This window comes from Coturnix japonica, chromosome 1 (assembly GCF_054131305.1).
Source record: "Coturnix japonica strain WE chromosome 1, WE-NBRP24, whole genome shotgun sequence".
NCBI classification, from domain to species: Eukaryota; Metazoa; Chordata; class Aves; order Galliformes; family Phasianidae; genus Coturnix; species Coturnix japonica.
The window spans coordinates 70,663,589-70,680,043 of record NC_140663.1 but is presented as its reverse complement, the minus strand read 5'-3'; positions in this window follow the sequence as shown (position 1 = coordinate 70,680,043).

The following is a 16,455-nucleotide window of genomic DNA, read 5'->3' as shown; positions in this document are numbered from 1 at the left end:
ACTGAGAGCTCTACCTGGGGAATGAAGGCAAGCTCTTGCTAGGGCTTGTTCTCATGTGCCAGTACTGTGACCTACCAAGGCTATTTTACTAAATTGCTGGGGCTACTCTCCATACCATTTTGCTCATTGGACTTGGTGGGCTTTGTTTTCCAGGAACAGTCAAAAGAACAGAGATGTTCCCTTTCTGTACTTGTACTGCATCTGGATGGAATGGAATTTGACCCTATGGAAGCAAATCCAGCACTGTGCTTTGCACAGGCTGTTATCACACCAGTGTTTTACCTACTGCTTTTCAGAAAGTCTTGGAGGAATACTCTCTAGCTCCAAGGTGGTGTTAGAAAGTGACATTATCTTAGTTCACAATTTGTTCCAGGCAACTTGACAAATGAAGCACGTGCTCTAGGAATTCAGGTTTCACATTTAAGCACTTAAGACATACAGATGCAAAATATTTCCCAGAAACATCACATCTATTCATTCTTTTCCAATATCTTATCAATATACACCAACATCTCTTCTTGGAAGTGTAGTGAGGCTGTATGACCACCTACTTCATCCCCTTTATTTCAGCTTCAGCTTCCTCACAGTGACTTTCGTCCGACCTTCAGCTGTTTTTCCCCAATTTGGTAAATTTCCCTTCTTTTTTATGTCATAAAGAGCAACCTTTTATTTTGGTACAATATAATTCAATGCAATTAATACAAAATCCACTTGGTGGGTACAAAGAAGCTTTCAGTACAAGCTGTGTAGATAAAAGTAGTCCGTTCTGGTTTTGGCACTTCAGTGAATGAAAGATCATTCAAAACAAAGACTGTTCACATACCAAGCAAAGCTAAACTGGAAAATTCTAGAACTAGCACATATCTATTCTTTTTGCTGAACTAATTCATTGGTCCTTAAGTTAATATGCATTGATCCCTATTGCTAAACCTGCCTTTATCACACTAAGCAGTGCTTGCACAGCCTCTCTAACTGCCCCGTCTCCCACTACCAAAGGCCAGTATGCTGGCTGGGGTTGAGAAAGAGGTGGGGAGGGGGCCTAACAAGGACCGCTGACCTAAAACTGACCAAGGGGACATTCCATGCTGTATGACGTTATTTTTTTTAGAGAAGACTTTCTGCGAGTCAGCTGAATAGCAGAAATTTGCACCGAAGGAGCCTGCACAGAAAGGTAAAACAGCGGTAAAAACATCGCGGAAAAAGCCGTTGCGAAGGGACGTCCCTGACATTCAGCTGCACTGACGCGGTGCGGCGGAGCCGGGGGTGGCAGCGGCAGAACCTCCTGCATGTACAAAACCTGCCGCCAGGGAGCGGAGCAGGGCAGGGAGGGAGAATACCCGGCGTGCTAGAGAGATGTTCATTAGGAGATTACCCCCGCAAAGTACAGGGTCGATACACTCTCCGCGGACACACTCCCTCCCCGCCCCCCTCTCCCCCGCAGGTGCTTCTCCACAGCAGGTATGAGACCGTGGATATGGGGGGCCCATCTGTGGATGATAACAAACCACTGAGTCTAAACAAACTAATGAAACCAAACCACAAAAACCTTTCCCCAGCATCAAGACTACATCATTGAAAAATAAGAGATGGATATTAGTTGTTGGTGATTCCTTCCTGCAGGGAACTGAAAATACACCAAGCAGATCCCCCCCTTCTTAGAGAAGTCTGCAGTCTTCCTGGGTCTTGAGTAAAAGATGCCCCCAGGAAACCACCTTGACTGGTACAGCCATCAGACTACAACCTCTTACTGCTTTTCCGTATAGGGAGAGATGAAGCAGCTACATGTGTATCAAAGGCTATCAAAAGGGACTTCAGGACCTTGGAATAATCGCTGGAGGAATTGTCTCCTGTTTTGGGTGAGGACATGAAAACAAATCAAAGGATCCTATCCTTAAATACCCAGCTTTTCACTGGTGCCCTCATCAGAACTTTGGTTCTTATTTTGACAACCAAATGGCCTATGTTGCACCGGGTTTGTCAGACAGACTATTCCACAAGGAATAGAAGGCCCCATCAAAGGGGATATGATACCAGACCTGCTGCTTTAATAGGCTTGCTCTATTTTTATACTTTTATTTTATTTTATTTTATTTTATTTTATTTTATTTTATTTTATTTTATTTTATTTTGCAAAAAGAGACAGAAGAGAGTATCCAGATTTCTTTATGTGAATAAAGGGAGAGTCTTCATTTGATATATCAGTGTTCCTGGTCAACTGGAGGAGTCCCAGAAGACTGGAGACTTGCCAGCGTGACTCTCATCTACAAGAAGGGATGTAAGGAGGATTCAAGGAAGTACAGGCCTGTCAGTCTGACTTCAGTGCCAGGGAAGGTTATAGAACAAATTGCCTTGAGGAAGATCACATGGCATGTAAAGGACAACCAGGGGATCAGGCCCAGCCACCATGGGTTCATGAAGGGCAGGTCCTGCTTGACCAGCATGATCTCCTTCTATGATCTAGTGACCCATCTGGTGGGTGAGGGAAAGGCTGTTGATACGATCTACCTAGACTTCAGCTAAACCTTTGACACTGTCTCCCACAGTACAAAGACTTAACAGAACTCTCCTTATCTACTTGGTACAAAGACACAACTCTTCCCATTATCCAAACAAACTGCAGGTCTACTGTTCAGTGAATGCTAACAGGTTTAACAATATCATTATAATTTGTATCAAAAGTAGGATCAACAATTCTTCAGAGATGGAAAAGGAAAAAAAAAAAAAGAAAAGCAGAGAACAAGCAGAAGACAGAAAGGAAACTACTACTTTTATTAAGTGGACAGAGCTGAATGTCAGAAGTGGAAAAATAGTTTTACTGGTACACGATGGACTGTGTGTTCTGGGGGCAGGTCTCCACTTCTGTGGAGAGAGGTTTGTGCTATGCTGCTCCAGCCTTCGTGTCACAGTGTATCTTGCTTAGCGCAGAAATAAGTGCCTGAGTCACTGAGTAGGACACGATCTATCGTCACTGATAAGGAGTTCTCCTTAGTCCCACTACTCTGGAAGCGGCTTTTGAATTCTTCCTCAAAGTCTGCCTTGGTACCTTCCACTGAACGTACAATCAGCTGCATAGTGGTGTTCTTCCCCACTGCCTGCTTGTACCAGTACATAGTCCAGATTCCACTCTCCTTGTGAGAACAGTTCAGAGTCAGAGAGTCTCCCAGTCGGACAAGTGTGTCTGGGGTTTGCTGAAGAGCCCAACCTGGAAAAGGAAAGAAACTGTGAGGAATGGAATGAGTGAAAAGAAACACAAAGAAGCATCCTTGAATTAATAGATGGGATGCCAGCATGTCAGGTACTGTCCCATTTCTCTGAAAGAGACATATAGGAGACAGAAAAAAAAACATTTCAAATGTACTAGAAATAATGTTTTTATAAAATATATATGTTTTTTAAATAATAACTTCACCACCCTTGGTTGAAGTGTTAAAATATGACAGAAAATAAACCAAGCAACCAACCAACCCAACAGAAAAAACACATGTAGATCTGCAGAGTTTTTTTGAGTGAGACTGAGGAAAAATTCACCTCATTCATTGCTCATCCTCCACAGGAAGCCTTGGGGAATGGAGCATACCAGCAGTTGAACACATCATTGGAAACAGCAAGGCTTCTCAATGGAGAACAAAATTTACTTACCTACTGGGGCCAGGAAGGCCATAAGAAACCAACAGGGAAACATGGGGAAAGTCTTATATTCTTCAACTAATCTGCCTGTGGTGGAAGCACTGACCTAGTAGCTCTGATGAGTGAGGAGGAAACACTGAGGAAGGAAGAAATGCATGATGCTGGAGTGGGCAGGACAGCGTGAGGCTGCCCTGAAAACAGTTAGTTAGAAAGCATTTGGTTGGCTGGGAACTGTGTGAAATATAGACAGTAGTAGGAGGTACAAACCCTGTACAGCTGGCTTTACATGCATGTATGTGTATGTGTGTAGTCACAGGAACATGTGGGGACTGGATGGGAGTCTGAGTTTGAGACAAGGCATAGAAATGTTTTGGGGTTTTCCTCTCTTCCTCTTGAAACAGCTGAAATCTTCACAGAAGAGATATTATGCAAAAAAATACAGAAGAATGGGACTTTGTTATTTGCTTCCGTGCCCCTAAGTTTCTGAAATTTCAACAATCCTGACCATACACACTGCAGCCCTGGATCTTCTCTGTTCAGTCCCATACTGTTCATGGCATGTTTGTGCTTTGTTCATCATTCTGCCTGCTCCGGGCTGTCAATGGCTTCTGTGCGAGAGTAATCAGCTTCTTTACAAGACTGTAGAAGAGCACCTCCATCCTTCTACCTTCTCACTGCTGCCAGTGGGGTCTCTGACTGCAGTCTGTCTCAGTCAGTAAGCACTTTGAGGCTATGAAAGTGTACTGGTGCTGACACTGAAAGGAAGGGCATTTGCTTCACAGGGACTGCAAGCATTTGGGTGGAAGAAGTGGAGGTGGTGAGAGGGCATCAGTCCTGTGTGAGAGGTGAAGAAATAGTCTGAGGAGACAGCAAGGCTGACTCAGAGAAACTGCAAGGGAAGAGAACATAAGATTGGACTTTGTAAGAATTCCTCTGCTTGCACTGCATCTGTTGTTTATAAAAACCATGTGTGCTAAATGTAAGCTGTGATGTGGGTTCAGTGGGGAAGCTACTGTGCTCATCCGGCAGAGTGAGGGCCTGCCATTCTATATCTGCTGTGCTGCTGCTTGCCTGCACGCTGGCAGATCCCTGTAATACTGCACTGCTGCAGCACTTGGAGGTAATTCCAAGGAAGGAAACTGTCTTAGTCACTGCACAGCTTATTGGAAGACTAAAGAAAGCCATTGCAAATTTGTGTGTCTTGATGTGATCTGAAATCTGGGAGTAAAACCCTCTAGCTCTAGTGTGGTGTTACAAAGTGGCCTTCTTTTATTCAGCAACAGCTCAGCAACCAGCAAGCACACACAGAGTTCAAGTTCTACATTTAAACAGTTAATACATACACATGGAGTACACTGGGACACATATTCTTTTTCAAGGACTTGTTGATATATGCTAATGTCCCTCTGGGCATGTGTCATGGTTTAATAATTTTGTAATTTTGCTATCAGTATTCCACATCATAACATCATATAAAGCATGAATAATTTTACTGAATCTGCAACTTACAGAAGAAGACTACATCTCCCAGAGAGCAACACGGTCAGAGATAGATGGGTCACGGGACCTGGACACTTTATTAACTCTGCCGCAGGCTAGACTGACATCTTTCGAGTTCTGGCGTTCAGGGGAGTGTGTGGGAGCCTTCACCGTTTCGCCTAGATTTCACAGTAGGCCTCTCGGTTACGGGACTCATTCTCTCTCCTATTTTGCTTGATTCGTTAGCTCAATTTTCAATTATATTGTATTATATTGTGTTATCCTGTATTTCGATATAGTATTTAGTAAATAAGTGTGCCTCCTTAGATCGTTGCCGCTGTTTTCTTTTCCTAATTAACTTTTTCCTTCCGGCCTAGGGCCGCTGCGGGGCTCACAGCCCGTGTCACGGACGCAGGTGGATTTTTCATTCAAACCATGACAGCATGCTTGGTAGTATCTAGGGTGGTTGAATGCCCACCTTCTTCCCCTTTTTCCACTATCAGTTTAATCACTGAGACCTTTGGCTAACCTTCAGCTGCTTTTTCCTCAATTTGAAAAATTTCCATTGCTTATTAAGCCATAGTGAGCAACTTTTAAAACAATGTATGTGGAATCCAAGATGTCCTCACACCTACTGAGTACAACAGATAAAAGTAATCTATTACATCCCCAGTGCAAATTACTGAGGAGAACAAGACTGTTCACCCACTAGAGTTGAAATGGAAAGTTGAAGAACTATCACTAATACATTCCTTTTGTTAAACTAATGCATTGATTATTCAACCAACATACTAATCCTTATTGCTGAACAAACCAACACATATCACTGGAGGATCTTCTTTCCTTTAGGCTCAGCTTCTTCATCACATCTTCTTCAATAACCCAGACAGTCAGATACTTCCCACCCTAGCATGGAGTAATCTCCACTTTCATGCGGTCATTGTTTAACAAAGACTTTGAAGAAAATCACCATATCAATACAACAAGAATAGTACTGAGACATCTGGGAAACAACAGGATGGCTGCTGACTGACACCACATAAAGCACAAATTAATAAATATAAACCTTCGATAAGATTGTGAATCTAGAGTACACAGCCAATGGGGAAACAGGGAATGGGGGCAGGGTTAGGAAAGGGGGGAAACAAGGTACAAAAGCTGTCATTGTGTCCTCAGGGGTGTTCCTGCTTACAGGGTGCCCGCCATTGCAATCGCGAATAAAATCTGCTTTTATCAGAGATACAGTACCGACAAAATTATTTGGATGTTTCCAACAACATCATAACATCACATAGTGTGCCAGGAGTTGAAAAGTTAATACTGCAGTTCCATGGATTGTCAATAGTTCAGAGTACCTGTCTCAGAAGAGAAGAATGAGCTACATCTCCAAGAAAACTTCACTGTTCTGTTTCTGTTTTCCATTCAGAGGGAAATATAAAACTGAATGGGAGCAGAGAGACTTTTTTTGGCCCATCTCTCTACTCTTTCTCTACCCCCATTTTCCCTTTTCCTAGGGCATATATCTGTGGGTCCCTCTGCCCCATTAGTCTCAGAACTAAGCTGAACTGGGCCAGAACCTTGACAGAGGTCAAAGGAGTCCAGAAGACTGGGAGGGAATGGATTTAAGTGAGGACTGAAAGGAGGCAGAAAGAAGGTGGGGAGAAGAGTGGCAAAGCAGGGTAGAAGGACTTACATAAGTGAATATTACATAAATAAGAGTAAACAAAGAAGGAGGCATTGAATGAAAGCAGGAAAAGCCTCAGAAATAAGGGAAGGCTAAGGAGTAGAGACAGTAATATGCAAAAAGTTAATGTCCTGCCTTTGTACGATGCAGATGAGGATAGTAGTCCCCTTTTGTTCCAGACCTAGCCACACTTCTTCATTCTTGACAGAGAAATATACGCCATAGTCTCTGAGAAAGGCATGCTGCATCTCATGTCTTCCCACCTCCTTGAATCTCTCTGCTCTTGAAGTGGCACTGAAATTCCTCAACATTTGCTTTACCACTTTCTATTTTAACAGCCACTAAGATCAGCCTGGACTCATTCCCCTAAGGCAGCTTGTATTTCTACATAGCTGTGCTGGGAGATTTCATCTTGAGTCCACACAGATTCACAGACTGGCACTGCCATTTGACTGTGTCTGAGGACTGCTCCAGAGCCAAAGCTAGAAGGCAGAAGTGTTGAGAAAAGGGAAATAAATTAGTTGATATAGAAATTAGGTTGATATGGAAATGAGGGCAGGGCAGGATGTGAACTTAGACAAAAAGGAAAAACATGAACTAGATGAGATGAAAGAAAAAAAGGATAAGGTATCTTTTTGAAATAAGATCTGCTAAGAAGGACTGGTTAAACAAACTTATCTTGCAGGTATATGGCAGGAGACGCTAGCTCAGCACCTTTGTGTAAATCTTGTTTGCTTGACAGAACAAATAGACTTTACAGGATATGAAAATAGTTCTGGCTGGGCAAAACAGCATACACTGAACCCATACAAAGTATGTATTATCATCTGCAGTCCAGGAAGAAAACTCTCTAACTCCAATGCAGTGTTAGAAAGCAGTATTCCTATATTCCTCATGTGGGAGATCCAGAGATTCCTACTTAACACTATCAAAATCTACTCTTAACATGGGGAGTTTTGAAAGGTGGCATGCAGGTCAGACAAGCAGTGGACTCTATGCAGATGCTCAGAGATGTGTTGAATTCACTTACTCATAGGGGTCACCATGGCCACAAAGAACCAGCACAGAACCATATGAAAAATTCTTGTCCTGTCAAGGACCTGTCTTTTGTAACTGCCCAGAGTGTGTGAAAAGAAAGAACTAAGGGAGGATGAGACACACTGGGGCTAGACAAAGCAATGGGAAAGCATGAAATATAAGAAAGTATTGTCTGGCTGGTAACCATACGAGATGATGTGTACAATCACAGGAACATATAGACACTGCTGAGATGGAAGGGGAAATGGTGCCAGGTAGGCAGTGAACAGACAGGAATATGCTGAGGTTTCACGAAGAGTCTGATTATGTGTTAAACAGGAGAGTGTTGAGAGCTCCCTTTCAGAAGAGAGTTGGAAGAATTTATAAGAATATGCATTCAAGGAGGTATTTTTAAGAACAAGGTGGCTCCCCACCTCCCAGTGCTGCAGAGCAATCGTATATGGACAAACTGAAAGATCCATTGCAAGAATTCCTTGATTGGCAGATACAGGTGCAATGTTAGATTTCATATGCATGACAATTCATAGAATAGGTGGGCACTTCATAGAAAATTCCTGTGTTAAATGTATACAGTGAGGGTGATTTAGCTCAGTGTTGTGAACACTATTTGGAAAGACTACAATGCATCAAGCGCCGTAATAAACTGGCACTGGCTTTCTAAATTGTCATCTTGTCCCCAGCTCTGTTTCCTCCACAGAAGAATTGCAGGTGCAAGAGATATTCAGAGTCCTTAGCCTTTCCCTGCTTCAGCCATCTTTGTGCGATGCCAGCGCTCCAAGCCGCTGCACTGATCACTGTGATAGGAATGAGAGGTACGCGACAGATCAGTGCCCCCTTCAGGCCTGGTCCAACAGAGATGATGAGAGGGATGAAAAAGGAGGCTAAATGCCGGCGCATATTTCAGGGACAGTCAGCGCCCTGCCGTGAGGAGGAAGAGAATGAAGAGTGTGGACTAAAGCGAAAGGGAGGTGCTTGGGATGGGGATCTGGATGGCTCCTTCCACCTTCCTTGATGATAGGCAGCAGCCCAAGTTTCTTCAGAGTTGTCTTCTCCCTGAGACCTGTGACTAAGCTGTGGAGCCCCAAGTGTCTTGGTCTGTTGTTGCCTTCAGACAAGGGCATCTAGCTGTTCTGTTTCACAAGCACACCTTGACAAATTCAAGAAGCACCTGATGACTGAGACCATGTGTGCCATTGCTCCCTTCTGCCCTGTAAATCACTCCATACAAGGTGATTTTCTTTTCTGGCAGGAATGAGCGTGGCCAGCAGGGGAGTATAGAGGACACAATAGGATGCAGTTGGTAACACCACTAGGATCTTGGAAGTAGTTGGATAGTGATTTACCAGCAGTAGCTTTCCACTGCTCTGCTCATATACTCAGGAGATTCAGGGCACAGACATGCTGTCCACAGCATCTGCAGGTGTTTCTGTTCAGAATAACTTCCACATACCTTCTGAATGAGGAAAAACTTCAGCTGATCCCTACACCTTTCCATCCTCATTTAAACTACCAGGATACGTGCCTCGGAGCTCTGCCTGATAACATGGAAGGAAAAATAAGTGGGAATGTGCTAATGTCGTTCGTGATACTACACGTGAGATGTGAGAGCAAAATTAATTACCTTGAGATTAGACATTCCTCCATCCAAATACCAGGGACCCGGGCAGAAGGTTGAGTTTTTCAGGGATCTAGTGGGTAAAATGAGCTGCTTCCAATTCCTCAGACATTCTGGAAGGAATAAAATTAGCAGAAACCATCTAAGGAAAATAATAATAATAATAATAATGATAATGATTAAAGAAATTACAGCAACTACTGGGAATTCTAGGCTATTTCTGTTTTTTGTTTTGTTTTCCATTGTTGCTCATATCTTATATGATTAACTTAAAAAGGGAAAAAAAGGAAAATCTTAGGAAAAGACCGAGCAACATGGGAACATGTTAGGATTGTTGATAAGAGAACTGAGGCTATTCCAACATCTAGGCCCAGTACATCAGTCCAACATACTGCAGAGTGCAGAGTGGAGATTTGGTGAACACAGCTCCCGTTGCATTCAATGGTAAAGAGCATCTGGAGGAACCAAGAGGCTGCTAGACTTGAGGTCCCAGACTCTTACTGATACCTTTCTTTCTCCTAGATACAGTCTGAACTGTCAGCATGAACTACCAAAAGCCTACACGTAAGTGGCATGCCCATTTGGAAAGTACCAATGAAATAATGTCTACTAAAGAAGGCAGTGTTAAAGTATCTACACTGCAGAAAGATAGCACTTCACTATTCCAAACACTGCCAAGCAAGCTGTCTCCAATACAAGAAGAAAGACAGTGACCCCAAAAGGGTATATGCTTCTCCAATACAACACATTATAGACAAAACAGTGAGTGAAACTATAGTGCTGTGGTACTGGAAATGACTACAGGTGACCCATGTTTAAACACCTGTCATTCTTCATATGACTATCTTCACTTTGTATTCTTTACAGGAATATTGGTGCCAAGAAACTCTATCTGGGATGATGGGTTATTCTACACTGAGCTGTGGGGTCCTTAAGGCTGGTTAATATTTATGTTTGAAGTACTGTGTTATTGCTACTGATAACAATTTGAAAACCAAAATTTTAACATGGCAATCACTACAACACTGGCATTACAGGAAAATCACCAGCTGGTCTACTGATTGTGAAGGAATCATTAGATCACCAGACAGCTCCATACAAGTTAATATCCAATATGCAAACCTCAGTATTTCCAATTCAGATAACCCGAAACACTCTAATTAAAATTGTACTGACATTTGTCATGGCAGCAGATGAACATATGAAATTCAGAGATTGAGCCCAATAGCTCAAGCCCTTCATCTTGGTTGCATGTCTTAACTTTACCATCTCAATGAATGATACCTGGTCTCCTTTGTCTATGTAATTATTGTGATATAATTTTTTCAGCATACCCTCTATGGGACACCCTGTGTGGGTTAGTAGTGGTGGAGCATGGACTATGGACTTATTTGTGAGGGGCTGCTGTTACCAACACACAAAGGACTGTTTAGTGTTTGTTCCTTCCGGACAAAACAACCTTTTTCACCTACGCTATGAGAATGGATCAAAAGGAAATCATAAAATCCCTGGCAATACCTGACAATGGGAACTGTTGCTCTAAGAACATGCTAAACGATAAAGAAACTTTGGAAAGCATTGTGCCTCACTTCTTAGTGAAGAACACCTGAGACTGCGTGTATTTTGAAACAAAGAAATCAATGTGAAGAGACTTAACAAGGTTCTTAATCTAAACAAATTGCAGAACGGGGGTATCCATCAACTAACATTAGCAAGCTTAACTATACTGTGATACCTTGTATCATGTTAAAGCAGAACAGTCACGTCTGTCACTCCCATCAATCAACTTTTTAAAGGGAAAATGTGAATCTGCCTAGTGACAGTCCTAGGGGACTCTGGCTGACAGGTGTTTCTGAATCTCCACAACAAAAGCCCTTGTGCCCTCTAGCGGGCAAAGTCAAAATTAAACTATTGACATGACACTCATCCCAAGTGGTGTTCACGATCATGTTGGATGGGGCCCTGGGAAGACTAGTCTGTGGGTGGGCATCATCCTTGCCCATGGCAACAGTATTGGAACTAGATGACCTGTAAGGCCCTTTCCAACCCAGCCAGTGATTCTGTGATTCTATTCTAAGAGCCTCTTGCGATTCAGTTTGTGCCCATTGCCTCTTGTACTGGCACTGGACACCATCCAGAAGAGCCTGGCCATGCCTTCTTTGCACCCTTGCTTCAGGTATTTGTAGATGTTGATAAGATCCTCTCAAGACTCTCTCAGAGGATGTCTGGGCATGTTCCTCCCCAGATGCACGACTCTGTTCTTCTCCTAGATGAACTTTGTGAGGCTCTTGTCAGATCACCTCTGCAGTGTGTTGAGATCCTTCTGGGTCGCTGCATGGCCTAGTGATGAATCAGCCACTCCCCTCAGTTTTGTATCATCTGTGAATTTATGGAGGACAAACGTTACCCCATCATCCAAATAGTTAATGAAAATGTTAAACACTGAGCCCAGAACTGAACCCTGGGATTTTCCACTTGTTACCGGCCTCCAACCAGACTTTGCACCGCGATCACAGTCATCCAAAATCCATGAAGAGAACTCTCTAACTCCAATGTGGTGTTAGAAAGCATTCCTTTATTCCTCATGATATATGCCAGGTGATGTGACAAGCACCCTCTCACAGTTCAGGTTCTACATTTAAACAGTTAAGACATACACATGCAGCACTTAGGCATAAGTATTCATTCTTTTTTCAAAGATTCATAACTTTCAGCTGCTTTTCCCCAGTTTGGAAAATTTATTAGGCCAGAGTGAGCAACTTTGGAGAAAATGTGTGTGGAATCTAAGGAAGATTCTTTGCACCTACTGGGTGCAAAAGAAAGAATTCTATTTATAATTATAGTATTATATCTCCTGTGCTTCTTATGAGGCAAACTCATTGAGACAAAAGTATTCTGTTATGTCCCCAGTGGAAAATCATTCAGAAAAACAAGACTGTTCCCCCACTAGAATTGAAATGAAAAGTTTTAGAACTACCACACATGGACTTCTTTTGCTAAACTAATATACTGGTTCTTAAACTAATACACTAATCCCTGTTGCTAAACAAAGCAACCTATATCACCACCACCTTCTAATTCTGCCTGACTGAAGTCAGTTTTTTATCTACCTCTCTCTGTTCATTTAGCCCATACTTCAATGGCTTTTTCATGAGGGTCTTATGAGGGACAGTGTCAAATGGCTAACTGAAGTCTAGGAAGACAGATGTCACTGCTCCACACTCAGTAATCAGGCTGCTGTTTTCCTTACAGAAACTTAGCAGATCGACCAAACGTGACTTCCCACCAGTGAATACACACTGGATACTCCAGATGATTTTCTTTCATAAGCCTGCAAGTTGTTTACAGAACAACCCTTCCATCACCTTCCCAAGTGCCGATGGATTTATTCTACTACCACCTAGTGTTGAGGGAATTATCCTGCTGCCATCTCCAACATTATTTGTTTCAATCCTAGGATTTTGCTTTAGGTATATATATGTTTGTCTCTTCTTCATCCCTATTTATTAATAATTCATATGATTTATTGCTTGAGATGAGTGCTTCCTGGGATGGACCCTATTATAATTGATTCTGTGGTTTTTATGAGTTACCATAATTCCACTCTCTACACAGTTCCAAACCAGAGTGGTTTTCTAAATCAATCTGATTTTATGAGTCTATGGTCTCTTTATTGCGTTGATTTGTTCATTCAAGTTCTATATATAGTCCCATTGTCCCAGCACTTCATGGGATTCCTTAATGAAGGTTAGTCTTATTGGTAAAGGTTGAGGCAATCAAGGTCAGGTTCAGTGTCTCAGCTGTCTGCATGTCCTAGGTAACTAGGTCTCCCATTTCACTCAGCAGAGGATCCACATTTTCCTCATTGTCACTGATGTGCTTATAGTAACCCTTCTTGTTGACATATGCAATTCCATTAGAATCATAGAATTATAAAATCATAGAATCATTAGAGATGAAAGGGACATTTACAGGTCATCTAGTCCAACTCCCTTGCAGTGAACAGGAACATGCACAACTCGATCAGGTTGCCCAAGGCCTGATATATCCTCACCCTAAAAGTCTCCAGGGACAGGGCATCCACCACATCTCTGCGCAGCCTGTTCCAGTACCTCACCACCCTCCCTGCAAAAGACTTTTTCCTTATATCTAACTTAAGTCTACCCTCTTTAACTTTGATATATGTCATATCACCAATAGTACCATTAAGAGTCACCGAGACTGATGAAGAATGAATTTTGATGGAATCAAGCAATGGGCAGTGGTAATACAACCTGATGAATGCAGCTGTGGTGAAGCCAAAACTGCTTTCAGCATACAACAGTCAACCACCACACTCAAACTATCCAGCCCGAAGGGACTGTTACAACTGATAGAAGCTAAAATCATGCACTAAAGTGAGCTCAACAGATATTTTAAAGGAACAATTTAAAGGGATGGTTCACAGAGTAAGGGAATGGTACTTATTCTTCAAAGAATGGGAAGGGTGATGATATTTAATGAGTATGTACTGGAAAGGGTACATACTTTCCAGTATGATGAATGATATAAAATAATATTGTCCTGGGTTCTGCTGGGATAGAGTCCATAGTGGCTGGTATGGTGCCTTCTTTTGGATTTAGTAGAAAAATCATATTTATAATGCACCAACATTTTAGTTGTTTCAGAACAGTGCTTATATTAAGCTGAAGACTTAGCTTCTCACACTGCTCTACCACTATCCCTCCTCCCTCTCCAGGCACAAACCTCTCTGCTAACATATATAATACGCTTTGAGCCTGTAGAGTTCCCAGCACATTAGACAAGTGTCAAACTGTTCTCTGTTGGTGTAGAGGAGGGATCCAGTGTGGCCATCTGTCTGAAGTTCTGGTTCCCATCAGCCCTACACTGAGTTAACGGTTGAGGTGAAACTCTGGGCCCTGTATTTGGTCTTCCTCTTTTTCATCCTCCTCCTACAGCCATCCAAGAATACATCTCTCAGAGTGGTAAGAGAACATGGGAACACTTGCAAATAACAGATTGGGTATGGATATGGTCAAATCTGAATTCAGTTTGTTTGGGCTAATAGGTTTTGGCTAGCAGATAAAGTCATGCTCCTATGAACATCTGGCTTCCTTGTCCCTTCCTATTTTCTTCTCCAAGCTGAGGTGAGAATAGAGCTATCCTGCCTCCCAATGCAACCATATCCTGCAGTGCATTGAGTACAGCATTGCTAGCTCATCAAGAGAAGTGATTGTCCTGCTGTCCACTCCACAATGGTGCAGCCCAATTGTGTGCAGATTTGGGTACCACAGTACAAAAAGAAAATTAAACTATTATACAGTGTCCAAAGGAGGACCTACAAAGATAATGAAAGGTCTAGAGGGGAAGATGTACTGGGAGTGGCTGAAATCCTTTGGTTTGTTTAGCCCAGAGAAGAGAACACAGAGGGGAAATCTCATTGAGGCATAAGGCTTCCTCACAAAGGGGGATATGATGTCCTCTCTCTGGTTGCAGTAAAATCAAGTGAGGAAACAGCATGGAGCTGTGTCAGGAGAGGGTCAAGTTGGCTGTTAAGAAGACATTGTTCACCAGAGGGTAGTCAGGCCCTGGAACAGGCTCCCCAGAGAAATAGTCATGACACTGAACTTGCTGGAGTTTGAGCAGCATCAGGACAGATCTCACACAGGCTGAGAGCAGTTTGAAAAATGTTTCCAGGTACAAACCAATCCCTCTCTTACCATATCTTTGGCAAATGGTTGTTTCTCTGCCCTAGTAGGATAACTCCCAACCCAGCTTATGCCTATCAACTTTCAGTCCTTTGTTGCACACTTCCAGGTCTGTCTCTAACCCCTTCTCAGCTCTGTCTGAGGAAAGAGAGACTGCAACTGATCCTTGCTTCCTGGCTGCACAAACCAAGAACCCTCAGCCTCTTTGCACCTGCCACCTGTTCCATCTCATGCCATCTCCAAGATCTCTGCAACTCCTAGTGTGGAGCAGGGTGGGAGACCTGTGACAGTTCCTTTCTGACTATCAGAGCCCCAGGGATGGTAGTTTATTGCCAAAGGGCACCATTCTGACTGGAGGTAGTGTGTTGTCCCAACAAGCCTCAGTCCTCTCCTGAGCTGCCTCCTGGAACAGCTTTACCCAGTCTATTGGGATGAGGGGATGGAAAGTTTCAAACATCCAACTCCAGGGTGGCCACTGCAGAAACACTCCTATTACTGTGAAATTACCATGAGGCCCCTGGGCCATTCTAGGTGCAGCTTTCTTTCTGAATGGGCACCTTGTTTGATAACACTGGCAAATATTTATTGGAGATACTTTTGTCCTATTTGCCAGCTCTGGCCAGGAGGAGGCCATGCTCAAAGTCGTTGCCAAAACCACTGCCACTGTTCATTACGTCTGAAAATTGATGAAAGTCAAAGCTGGTAACAATCTTTGCCAAAACAACCAAGGTTGTTGGAAAGTCATTCTCTGGCCTACAGCAAAGGGCCCAGGGAAACATGGCACAAAGGAGACTTCTCCCAGATAGGGAGGAGGACTAGGAGAGCTAAAGCCTAATATGTAGGTTCATCTTGAGCCTGGGAGACTTACTAAAACCAAACAGTCAGAACACAGCGCTACAGGAAGGCTGTGGATATCCCACAGAGTGACAAGATGTCACCACTCTGAGGAACAAATCATTTGCCACTGGAATCAGGCAGTTGTGGGACAGGATCTGGGGCCAGGAATCAGGATGTTTCCTCATCTGTGGAAAATTTCCAAACTGTGCTGTCCCAGAGGTCAAATATACTGATCTAATATCAAAGGTAGATCTTGGAGTTTGGGTGTGAAATGGCTGACATCTCCCTTGAAAGATCAAAACAAAGGTATTGTCCAGCAAAAAGGAGTGGTGGAGGGAGATTAGGAGGTAGTGATAAGCCAAGATAGGGGCACGTGAGAGCAGGAAAAACATGGGCTTGGTCAGGATATCAGGGCTGGCTCAGGCAAGGCTGATGTGGCAAAATCTGGCTGCACCCTATAAATCTAG